The sequence below is a fragment of the Humulus lupulus genome, chromosome 2 (assembly GCF_963169125.1).
Source record: "Humulus lupulus chromosome 2, drHumLupu1.1, whole genome shotgun sequence".
Taxonomy (NCBI): domain Eukaryota; kingdom Viridiplantae; phylum Streptophyta; class Magnoliopsida; order Rosales; family Cannabaceae; genus Humulus; species Humulus lupulus.
In genome coordinates this window covers 194,097,831-194,109,775 of record NC_084794.1, presented here as the reverse complement: position 1 = coordinate 194,109,775, position 11,945 = coordinate 194,097,831, and positions in this window count along the sequence as shown.

The following is an 11,945-nucleotide window of genomic DNA, read 5'->3' as shown; positions in this document are numbered from 1 at the left end:
TACATTTTCATTAGCTTCATTTCGAAATTCATCAAATTCATTCAACTCTAGAAGCCTATTTTGTCTTGCCATAAATAAATCAATGTTCAGCTTTTTCACTGCCCAATAAGCTCAGTGCTTAGTTTCTACTAGTAAATGACATGCCTTCCCAAACACCAACTGATATGGTAATATACCAATCACAGTCTTAAAGGCTGTGCGATATTCCCACAATGAATCATCAAGATTTTTCGACCAATCTTTCCTTGATGTGTTTACAGTTTTCTCTAAAGTACTTTTAATCTCCCGGTTTGACACTTTAGCTTGACCATTAGCAAGTGGATGATAAAACAGGGCCTTCCGATGATGAGCTCCATAATGAGCATATAAAGTTGTGAATGATTTATTACAGAAATGACTACCTCTGTCATTAATAATTGCTCTAGGAGTACCAAACCAGGTACAAATATTTTTATGAAGAAATTTAATTACCTCCTTTCCATCACAAGTAGGAGTTTCTGCAGCTTCCACCCATTTAGAAACATAATCTACTGCCAACAAAAAGTACTTATTATTATAGGATGATGGGAAAGGCCCCGTAAAATCTATACCCCACACATCAAACAGCTCAACTTCAAAAATTCCAATCATTGGCATTTGATCTCTTCTTGATATATTACCAATACTTTGGAAACGATCACAACTCTTAACAAAGACAATATCATCTTTGAATAACGTAGGCCAATAAAACCCACATTGAAAAACTTTTGTTGATGTCATTGTTCATCCAAAGTGACCACCACAGTGTAAAGTATGAGAGTGAGTAAGTATGGAAATCATTTCCTCTTCTAGGATATATCTTCTAATTACTTGATCAACATAATGACGAAAAGAATGGGCTCATCCCAATAATAATGCTTAACTTCCGAATAAAAATTTTTGAGTTGTTTCCTTGACATGTTCGGAGGCACAACTTTAGCTACCAAATAATTGACATAATATGCAAACCAAGGTAGTTTTTCTTCACTTTCAATCGAAAATAATTGTTCATCCGGAAAATTTTCATCAATCTGCTCCTCTTTCTCATTATGTTCTTCTCCTTTTTCCAATCTAGATAAATGATCTGCAACTAGATTTTATGTCCCCTTCTTATCACGATTTTCCATATCAAACTCTTGCTATAATAGGGCCCATCGAATCAGGCGAGGTTTAGCATCCTTTTTGGTCATAAGGTACTTAATAGCTGAATGATCTATATAAACAATCACCTTATTACCAATTAAATACGGCCTGAACTTTTCGAATGCAAAGAAAATTGTAAGCAATTCCTTCTCAGTAGTTGCATAATTTAATTGAGCATTATTCAAGGTTCAACCCAATTGCTTCCTCTGAGCCTTAATACTAGGCTTACTATCCTCCTCCATTAATATGCGATGCATCACTGTTGAAGGAATGATACCCTTTATATCTGCAAAGTCCACCCAATTGCTAGTTTGTGAGCCCTCAACACCCTAAGAAGCTTATCTAATTCAATCACAGACAATGAAGTTAAAATAATAACTGGGACAGTGTCATTCTTACCCAAATAAGCATACTTAAGATGATCAGGTAAATTTTTTAACTCAAGAACTGGTGGCTTTTCAATAGATGGGAGAGGTCTCTCAAGCACTTGCCCCAATTCCTCATATTTATTTTGATAAATTTTCCCCAATGAGTTCAGCCACTCCACATATTCACTGGCTTCAGTACCAGCACACTCTTCAGGACTTGCAATCAATCTCAACTCAAGTGGATCCTTAATAGACTAGACCCTTTTACCGGGTTCCTCCAATACACTACTACTAAAACAACTGCCACTAGTTGAAGGATATTTCAAGGCATTAAAAATATTAAAAACAACCTCATCACCTTGTACTCTGAGCCTTAACTCACCCTTCTGAACGTCTATCAACGCTTTCCCCGTGGCTAAAAATGGTCGTCCCAATATAATAGGCACATCTTCATCTTCCTTGATATCTAATACAATGAAATCTACTGGGAAAATGAACTTATCAACCTTCACTAGAACATCCTCTATAATACCTCGGGGGTGTTTTAATGAATGGTCAGCTAGTTGAAGAGTAGCAGTAGTGGATCGAGCTTCCCCCAAACAAAGTCTTTTAAATACAGATAGTGGCATGAAATTAATGCTTGCACCAAAATCACATAAAGCTCTCTCACAATGAAAGTTTCCAATGGTGCAAGGTATATTGAAACTACCCAGATCTCTTAACTTTTGAGGAAGCTTGTAACAACCCAAAATCACTAATAAGGCTTAAGGGCCTTGATTAGCATGACGGGAGGGCATAATTGGTATATGTGTGATTTAATGGTTTAATGCAAGATTATGTGGCATGCATGATTAATATGATTATATGACTATGTGACATGCATGTTTGTGAATATTAGATATGCATGTGGGCCCTTTATAGCTTATAAGGTCATATTTGTAATTTTGGCCCATTGAGGGCATAAATGTTATTAGTTGTGATAAATTGTTGAGACCACATTATTATGTGAATATATTTGCAACATATGGCTTGAGACGGTCCTAGTGGGTGGATTGGCAAAATAGTCACAGCGGGGTTCAATACCTGGCTCAGAAGGGGCCTAGGGGTATTTCTGGGAATTTAGAGAATAATTTGTAAATTATTGGACATTGAATAAATAATTGGTAATTAATTGGATGACATGATTAGTGGGTAAATATTAGGAACATTTGTGGAATTAGCGGGAATTGGGGAGAATGACCATTTTACCCCTAGGAACAACTTGAGGACTAGTGACCTTAGAAGGGCAAAAAGGTCTTTTGTTTAGAGATTAGAGATATACTCAGGTTTAAAAGTCAGTAGAAGTTTTAGGAAATATTATAAACTCTCCTCTTTCTCTCGCATGTACTCTATCTCTCAGTCTCTCTCTCTCTCTCTCTCTCTCACTCTCTCATTGTGCTTGATGTGGGAAAAGCTAAAGGAAGGAAGGGTTTGAAGGGAATTTCGCTGGGAGTTTTGGAGGAATTGAAATTCTTAACCAAGGAATTCAGCTAAGGAGCTTGGGGGTTTAAGCTCAAGGTTAGAAGAATGAAATCTGGTGGGAGATTCAATCATAGCTAAGGTAAGTTCTTGTTCTTGGTTAGTTTAAGAAAGATTCTGATTATTTGGATGGTTTTAGACTGGGTTTTTGGGTAGAGAATTGCTGCTGAATTGGAGTATTAGCTTTAGTAATATAACTATGGTTTTGTGTTTGATTGAGTAATCAAAATCCTTAATTCTTAGCAGACCTGGTTCTGAATGGGGAGGTTTGTTTAGGTGAAGTGCTTGGGAAAATTGGCTGGGCACCGTGTGGAAGGAACCCATAATATCTAGGCTCGAAGGGGTGCGCTGCGACCCAGCCCTAGGGTGCCACGACACATGTGGCCATTTTGGCTTGGGTATGCTCTCTGTGATGGGGGCGCACTGCGACCAAGAGAGCCAAGTCGTGGTCCGCCTCCCCTTTGGCTTGGGTCCTTGCTTTCTGACTTGGGGCAAGTCGCGACCCACTAAGCCATGTCACAACACGGTTGGGGATTTCAACCTTAGAGTTGTTTCTAGAATTGGTAAGGCTCAGGGGGTTCGAACCTAGGCACTCGGGATAATTTCTACTACCCGATTTTGTAGAATTTGAGCTCTCGGAGGCTAGTTTCTCTCTCCTTAGTATTTATTTGAATTGGAAGTTAATAATTACCCATTGGACACTATGACTAGGTTTATCGCCAAGGCTTGGGGCTGAGGATCGTGCCTGAAACCATTCCATTATCTCCGCTTGGAATTAAAGGTAAGAAAATTGCACCCTTGTGTGGCTATGTTGGGACTGAGATTCCCTGTATTTGACTACATAAGTTGTATAACTTGTATAATGCCATGTGAGCATGAAATGAACGGCCTAAGAGTGTTGGGGGATGATAATTTGCACATAGGACGTGGCTTGGCCACTGTGAGCTGGGGTCAGCTATATAAACACTGAACTCGATCTAAGTGATCCGGAGTCAGTGGATTAAATAGAGGGTGCGGCCTAAGGGCATTGACCTTGAGTATTGCATGTTGATTGAGATGAATTGATGAATATAAATGTTTACTATTGTTAGCTTGATGCTAACTGTCTTGTGATATAATTGATTATCATCATTGAGTATGTATTATTGCTATGGTTTTCTTGCTGGGCCTTGGCTCACGGGTGCTACGTGGTGTAGGTAAAGGCAAGGGTAAGCTGGACCAACCATGAGTTGGAGAGCTCTAGGGGCGAGATGTACATTGTCAGCTACTCATCCACCATGGTCGAGGGGAAGTACTGGGACAGAAGCCTAAAAACTTTTATTTTTCCATTAGAGTGGCCACTGAATGTATATGAATTTTGAGAGTCTGTAAATTGTCTTTTAAACACTGTTTTTGGGATCCCATGTACCAAACATCTATTTTAATGAAAATTAACCGTTTATGATCAAAAGCTTTTAGCCCTATCCTGATTATGACTTTAGGGTCACGTTTTATTTAAATTACTTGATTAGCAAGTCTGACACTATTTTAAATACACAGTGTAATGGTCTTTGTTATCCAGGGCGTTACAACTTGGTATCAGAGCGGTCTAGGTTTAAGGGTTCCTGAAGACTGGCTGGACATGTACACTCGCTGCTAAAGACAAGCTCTACTCAGGGTTTGGTAATTGTATACATATGATTATATGCTTAAGTGCTGGAATGAATAATAAATACTTTACTACATGATTAATATGGAGCATGAGATACTGGTAGGGCCTGGCCCTTGACTACTGTGTGATGATATTGAGGCATGCTTATTAGCATTGCTGTTGCATGTGAGTGAATATTGAAATGATTATTTGCATCTTGACTGCTTGTGATTGGTTGAGTTCCAATGATGGACTATGGAAAGAATGTTACCCTGTTATCATTGCCTGACCACTGAGTCTTTGATTGAAGATATACTTGGTTATGCATCCAAGGCGATCCATATGACTATCCAACACAGGATCTAAGGCTAGAGATGATGACTAGGGCCAGAACCCACCGCCAGTCCCTGAGAAATGGAAGCAGATACTTGTAGACGTGCAAGCTTGATTACAGAGTCAGGAAGGGTAGATTCTCTTATTGAGACAGTAGGCTCTGTGAGGGAGTGTTGTACCTATGGTGCCACCTGTTATGGCATCAGTCGTACAGGCACCTGACGTTGGGAACAGATGGGAGCCACTATATGAGCGGTTCAGGAGGCATCATCCTCAAACCTTTGAGGGAGGACTGGATCCACTGAAGACCGAACAGTGGCTGAGTATGATTACTTCTATCTTGGATCTCATGAGGGTGGAAGGTAATGGCAGGGTGGCCTGTGCCACCTATATTTTTAGAGAGGATGCTATAATTTGGTGGGAAGTAGCATCACAGACCAGAGATGTTTCTATGCTGAGTTGGGATGGGTTCAGAGACTTGTTCATCCAGAAGTATTATAACATAGCCATTAGGGCGGCAAAAGTGAATGAGTTTGTGGGGTTAGTGTAGGTCAATATGACAGTTACAGAGTATGCCCTGAAGTTTGATAGACTTTCAAAGTTTGCACCAGATCTTGTGCCTACAGATGCAGCCAGACAGGACTGTAACACCCTACTGCCTTAGAGTCATTACTATGTGAATTTAAAATGTGCAATTAACTCGCTAGTCGAGGTTTTAGGTTAAAAGTGTAGCTAATCCATAATAAAAGTCATACTATTTAGAAATACTATTTGTAAAGTGATATACATTTGGGATCCCAAAATACTGTTTAGAAATATTTACAACTCAAAAATATAATTAAAAGTCGTCTAAATGACAAAATTAGGTTTAGTACAAACATCTCCCAAAAATACACCTGGCCATGGCAACCAGGCAGGCCAAACATGTACATGTCGCTTCACGCTCTCCATACTCATGGCTAGTCGACTTTCCCCTTGCCCTTACCTGCACCATAGAGCACCCGTGAGCCGAAGCCCAGCAAGAAAACTCCACACAAGCAAGTAACACATGCATAACCATTAATTAACACATAACAAAATCGCCAACAGGCTAAACACATAATGACCATGCCATCCCAGGCGCTTTACCAGGCCCTGGGTTCACAGTCTTCACCGTGAGGATATCCCAGGTATCCTATAGGGGTCTCACCCTAGCAACTCATACTCTGCGTGCTTAACGTTGTTCCTGGCCCCTTGACGTACTCGGCCTTTGCCATTCCCGGCCCTCACCGTTCTCGGCCTTCACCATTCATTCACATATATGCACATATAGTATAATTAAACAAATACTTAAACACATATAGACATATTCAATGGGGCTACGCCCTGTAATACAATCGTATAGGGCCGTGCCTTGCAACACAGTCAATAGGGCCTCACCCTGCTCTACAGGTGCAACAGTTTTCTTACCTGTGTCTCGAGCTTTCCAAGCACCGATATCCCGAGCATAGTCCCCTAGTCCGAGCCTCGCTGAAAACCTAGTCACAACGTATCAATAACATCCATCCATCAAGTTCTAATCCAATAAATAACTTCAGGTTACCATTCTAGTTTCCGAAACCTTGGATTCTATCAATCCAGGTGATAAACTCCATCCCGAGCCTTAATAATTGGGTTCCCAAGCCAAAAACCCACAGAAAAACCAACACTTTGAACTAAGGTCGCGACCTAACCCCTAAAGGGTCATGGTATGCCTCAAAACAGAGGCAAAATTCCTCCCTGGAAGGAGACAAGGGTCGTGGCATGCTTAGCCCAGCACCACGGCGCACCTCAAGGATAGAGGCCTCCCTAAGCCTCACGCGCACACAGGCCGCAGCATGCCCCTTCAAGGGCCATGGCTCGACCTACAAACCCAGAAAATTAGCTTTTCTCTCAAGTTCTTCCCCGAGCTTAATCCCATTTTTCACACCCCAAACTTCAGCTAACCCGAGAACTAAGCCCATAATTCATATCCATATAGCCTAAACATCCCAATAAGCTCATAAACCAACTCCTACACCCATCAAACATTCAAAGCCAATCTTGGAAATCAATTCATGCATGCCTATGTTCTAGCAATCAAAACCAGCAGAAATTTTAGCTTGTTCATCAAGTTTAAAAGCTTACCTTTGAGCTTGATTAAACCTCTGAATTAATCCCCTAAGTTCCAAGCTTCTAGCCCCAAAAGTTCTAGCTTTGAATCCTTCCTTTACCCCAAAGAAGATCAGCTCTTCTTCCTCTTCTTTTCTTAGCTTTTGCTTTCCTCTAGAGCTTCCAAAAGATGATTCCAGTATATGCCCAGGTGAAGAAAATGTGAAGGACTTTACCCCTGCCAGTTCTACCTATTCTTAAAGCCAAATTCCTTTTTTGCCCCTTAAACCTATCCTTAACCCCTAAGTAATCCCAAGGGCAATTTAGTCATTTACCAAATCCCGTTAAGTCCCCGAGTATTCCTATAAATTCTCATTTAATCCCAACATATCTCAGCATTACTAAATTACTACATGTTACTCAATAATTCTCGAACACATATAATATTCCCAAAATACCCCAAAGCTCCTCCTGAGCCGGGTATTTGACCCCGTTGTGACTTTCTAGCTAAACTGCTCCCTAGGACTGTCTCAGATCGTGCATCTCAAATATATCACCACTCACACATAGTGTCAATCACAATAATCACAAATATCGCATTTATGCCCTCAACGGGTTAAATTTTCAAACATTCCCCTAATAACCAAACGGGGCCCACATGCATAATTAATTCACCTAAACATGCATTTCTAATCACATACTCATCAAAATCACATATTATAATAATAAATCACTTTTTGCCCTTCCAGGCACGCTAATAAAGGCCCTAAGCCTTATTAGCAAATTTGAGACGTTACAAGGACAGACTTATTAGAGGGCTTAATGCTATGATAGCCTGAGATGTGAGAATTACAATAGTACCTGAGGGCAACTTATGCCCAGGCTGTTGAGAAGGATCTTACCGCTGAGGAGGCAGAGAATAGGAATCGGAGGGAGAACATTGTGAGACAGGAGGTTCGCAGGGCAGTGCCTCCATCCATAGGGTTTGGTAGGGGCGGAGGCCTCAGTTATCTGAAGAGGAAGACCCCTGACACTTTGGCCACTGCTGGTTCTGATAGGAGGGGTCGGGTGTTCAGGGTGGCGGTGAGACATGGTGGAATTACCCTGAGTGCACGAGGTGCAGAAAGCGCCATTTGGGTGAATGTCGAGCAAAGGCTTGCTATCAGTGCGAGATGGTGGGACACCTCAAGAAATACTGTCCAACAACCAAGAAAGAGGAAGCAGGGAATGTGGATAGCTTAACTTCAGCTCGAATGTTCACCATGACGCAGGCAGAGGCCGAGGCTAGTCCCTCGGTGGTGATAGGTAAGCTTTCTAGCGTTGGCTCTCCTTTTTCTATATTGATTGACTCTGGTGCTACACAATCATTTGTTTCTAGTAAGGTAATTGATAGATTGTGTAGACCTAGAGAGTATTATACTATGGGGTTTGGGACTATACTACCTACAGGGTAAACTGATGGTGTATAGGAGATGGCTTCGAGCACTGCCAGTGATGGTTGATGGTAGGGAGCTATTAGTAGACTTGATTGAATTAGGTATGGAGGATTTTGACATGATTCTTGGGATGGATTGGCTGGTAAGATATGGGGCTACCATTGATTGCAGGAAGAAGATGGTGATTTTTGAGCCTGAGGGAGAGGATCCCTTTATTTTCATGGGTGCGGTACATGGACCTTGCATACCCATGATATCAGCGGTGAGAGATAGAGACTTATTATAGAGAGGTTGTATAGGTTTCCTAGCTAGTGTGGTGGATACTACCAGAGTTTTGCGAGCAGGGCCAGGAGAGACCAGATTAGTTCATGAATTCTTGGATGTGTTTCCTGCGGATTTACCAGGGCTGCCGCCGCACATAGAGATTCAGTTCGTCATTGAGTTAGCGCCGGGGACAGAGCCAGTGTCGAGGGCACCATATTGGATGGCTCCAACAGAGCTGAAAGAATTGAAGATATAGTTGCATGAACTTCTTGATTTGGGGTTTATCAGGCCTAGCTACTCGCCATGGGGTGCTCTAGTTTTGTTTGTGAAGAAGGATGGGACTTTGAGGACGTGTATAGATTACAGGGAGTTGAACAAGTTGACCATCAAGAATAAGTACCCTTTACTAAGAATCGACAACTTGTTTGATCAGTTGTGGGGAAAGACGGTGTTCTCGAAGACTGATCTTCAATCTGGTTATCATCAGCTGAGGGTCAAGGACGATGATACACAGAAGACGACCTTCCGAATGGGGTATTGGCATTATGTGTTTCTGGTCATGTCGTTTGGTTTGACCAATGCCCCAGCAGCATTCATGGACTTGATGAACAAGGTGTTCAAGGACTTCTTGGATAATTTTGTGATTGTCTTCATCGATGACATTTTAGTGTACTCCAATTCAGAGGTAGAGCATGAACAACATCTCTGACAGGTCTTACAGAAGTTGAGAGAGCACCGGTTGTACGCCAAGTTTAAGAAGTTTTAGTTTTGGCTACCAGAAGTGACATTCCTTTGACATGTTGTTGGTGAGAATGGGATTAAGGTTGATCCATCTAAGGTGGAGGCAGTGAGAAATTGGTCGAGGCCAAGGAACACCTAAGAGGTTAGGAGCTTCCTTGGATTAACAGGATATTATAGACAGTTTGTGGAAGGGTTCTCGAAGATTGCTACACCGATGACAAAATTGACACGTAAGAATATGAAGTTTGTCTGGTCAGATAAGTGTGAGAATACCTTCCTGGAATTGAAGCGACGACTGATTATGACGCATGTGTTGAGTCTCCCTTCGGATAGAGGGAAGTTTGTGGTATATTGTGACGCATTGAGGTTGGGTTTGGGATGCGTGCTGATGCAGAATAAGAAGGTTATAGCTTATGCATCACGACAGCTGAAGGAATATGAGCAATGGTACCCTACCCATAATCTGGAATTGACAGCGGTGGTATTCACACTAAAGGTATGGTGACATTATCTGTATGGAGAGAAGTGCGAGATACACACTGATCACAAGAGCTTGCAGTATGTCTTCACCCAGAAGGATCTGAACATGAGGCAAAGGCATTGGCTGGAGTTGGTAAAGGACTATGATTGTGATATCCTTTACCACCCAAGGAAAACAAATGTAGTGGTAGATTCATTGAGCCAGAGGGGCTTGGGACAGTTATTTATCTCTGCTCAGATATCGAGAGAATTGGCTGAGGAGATGTCCATGGCGAGGATAGAGTTGGTTGTGGGGTGGTTGGCCAATATTACTTTACAGTCGATCCTGTTAGAGTAGATTAAAGAGGGTCAGTTGGTAGATGCACATTTATAGGAAGTTAGAGGGAGAGTCTTAGCGAGAGTGGCTAAGGACTATTCCATTTTAGAGAGTGGATTATTACGGTATAAGGGTCAGATTTGTGTCTTGACTGATATGGGGATTAGACAAGAGATACTCAACAAATCCCATACTATGATGTACTCACTGCATCTAGGCACCACAAAGATGTATCAGGATCTGTGGACATTATATTGGAGGCCTGAGATGAAGAAATATGTGGTTGAGTACGTAGCCATGTGTTTGACCTGTCAGTAGGTGAAGGTTGAGCGTCAGCGGCCAGTGGTATTGTTACAGCCTTTGGGTATTTCCGAGTTGAAATGGGAGGACATTACGATGGATTTTGTGGGACGTTTACCCAGGACAGTGGGGCTACATGACTCGGTGTGGGTGATAGTGGAGAGATAGACCAAGTCAGCTCACTTTCTGTCGGTGAAGATGACCTATACTATGGATCAGTTTGCAGAGCTGTACGTGAGGGTGATTGTACGTCTCTATGGGGTTCCTAACTCTATACTATCAGATCGGGATCCTATCTTTACCTCCAAGTTTTGGGGTGAATTGTAGAAGGCTATGAGGACTCAATTGAAGTTTAGTACGACCTTTCATCCTCAGACTGATGAACAGTCTGAGAGGATAATTCAGGCATCTCAGAGCGTGTGTGATAAACTTCGAGGGCTCTTGGATTAAGTATCTCCCATTGATTGAGTTTTAGTACAACAATAGTTATCAATCAATAATTGGAGTAGCTCCATATGAGATGTTATATGGGAGGATATGTAGATCGCCCATTCATTGGGATGAGATGGGTGAGAGGAAGTATTTAGGACCGGATCTGGTTCAGAAGACTAATGAGGCTATCGAGAAGACTCGAGCTCGAATACTTGCTTCGTAGAGCAGACAGAAAAGCTATGCTGATCCTAAGCGTAGGAACGTGGAGTTCCAGGTAGGGGACCACATATTTCTCCGAGTCTCACCATTGGAAGGGGTGAGAAGGTTTGGGAAGAATGGAAATCTAAGCCCTAGATTCATTGGACCTTTTGAGATTCTAGAGAGGATCAGGCAAGTAGCCTATAGATTGGCACTACTGCCATCGTTGTCAGGAGTTCATGACATATTCCATATTTCAATGCTTCGGAAGTATGTCTCAGATACGACTCATGTGTTGAAACATGATGACTTAGATTCGCAGACAGATTTGTCTTATGAGGAGCAATCGGTTCAACTCTTAGACAGGAAAGACAAGGTTCTACGAAACAAGATAATTCCTCTAGTCAAAGTGTTATGGAGGAATAATAAGGTCGAGTAAGCGACCTGGGAGCTTGAGTCAGCGAGGCGGGATCAGTATCCTGAGTTACTCAGGTAATTTCGAGGACGAAATTCTCAGTAGGAGGGGATAGTTGTAACGACCAAAAATTACTAATAAGGCTTAAGGGCCTTGATTAGCGTGTCGGGAGGGTATAATTGGTATATGTGTGAATTAATGGTTTGATGCATGACTATGTGGCTTGCATGATTAATATGATTAT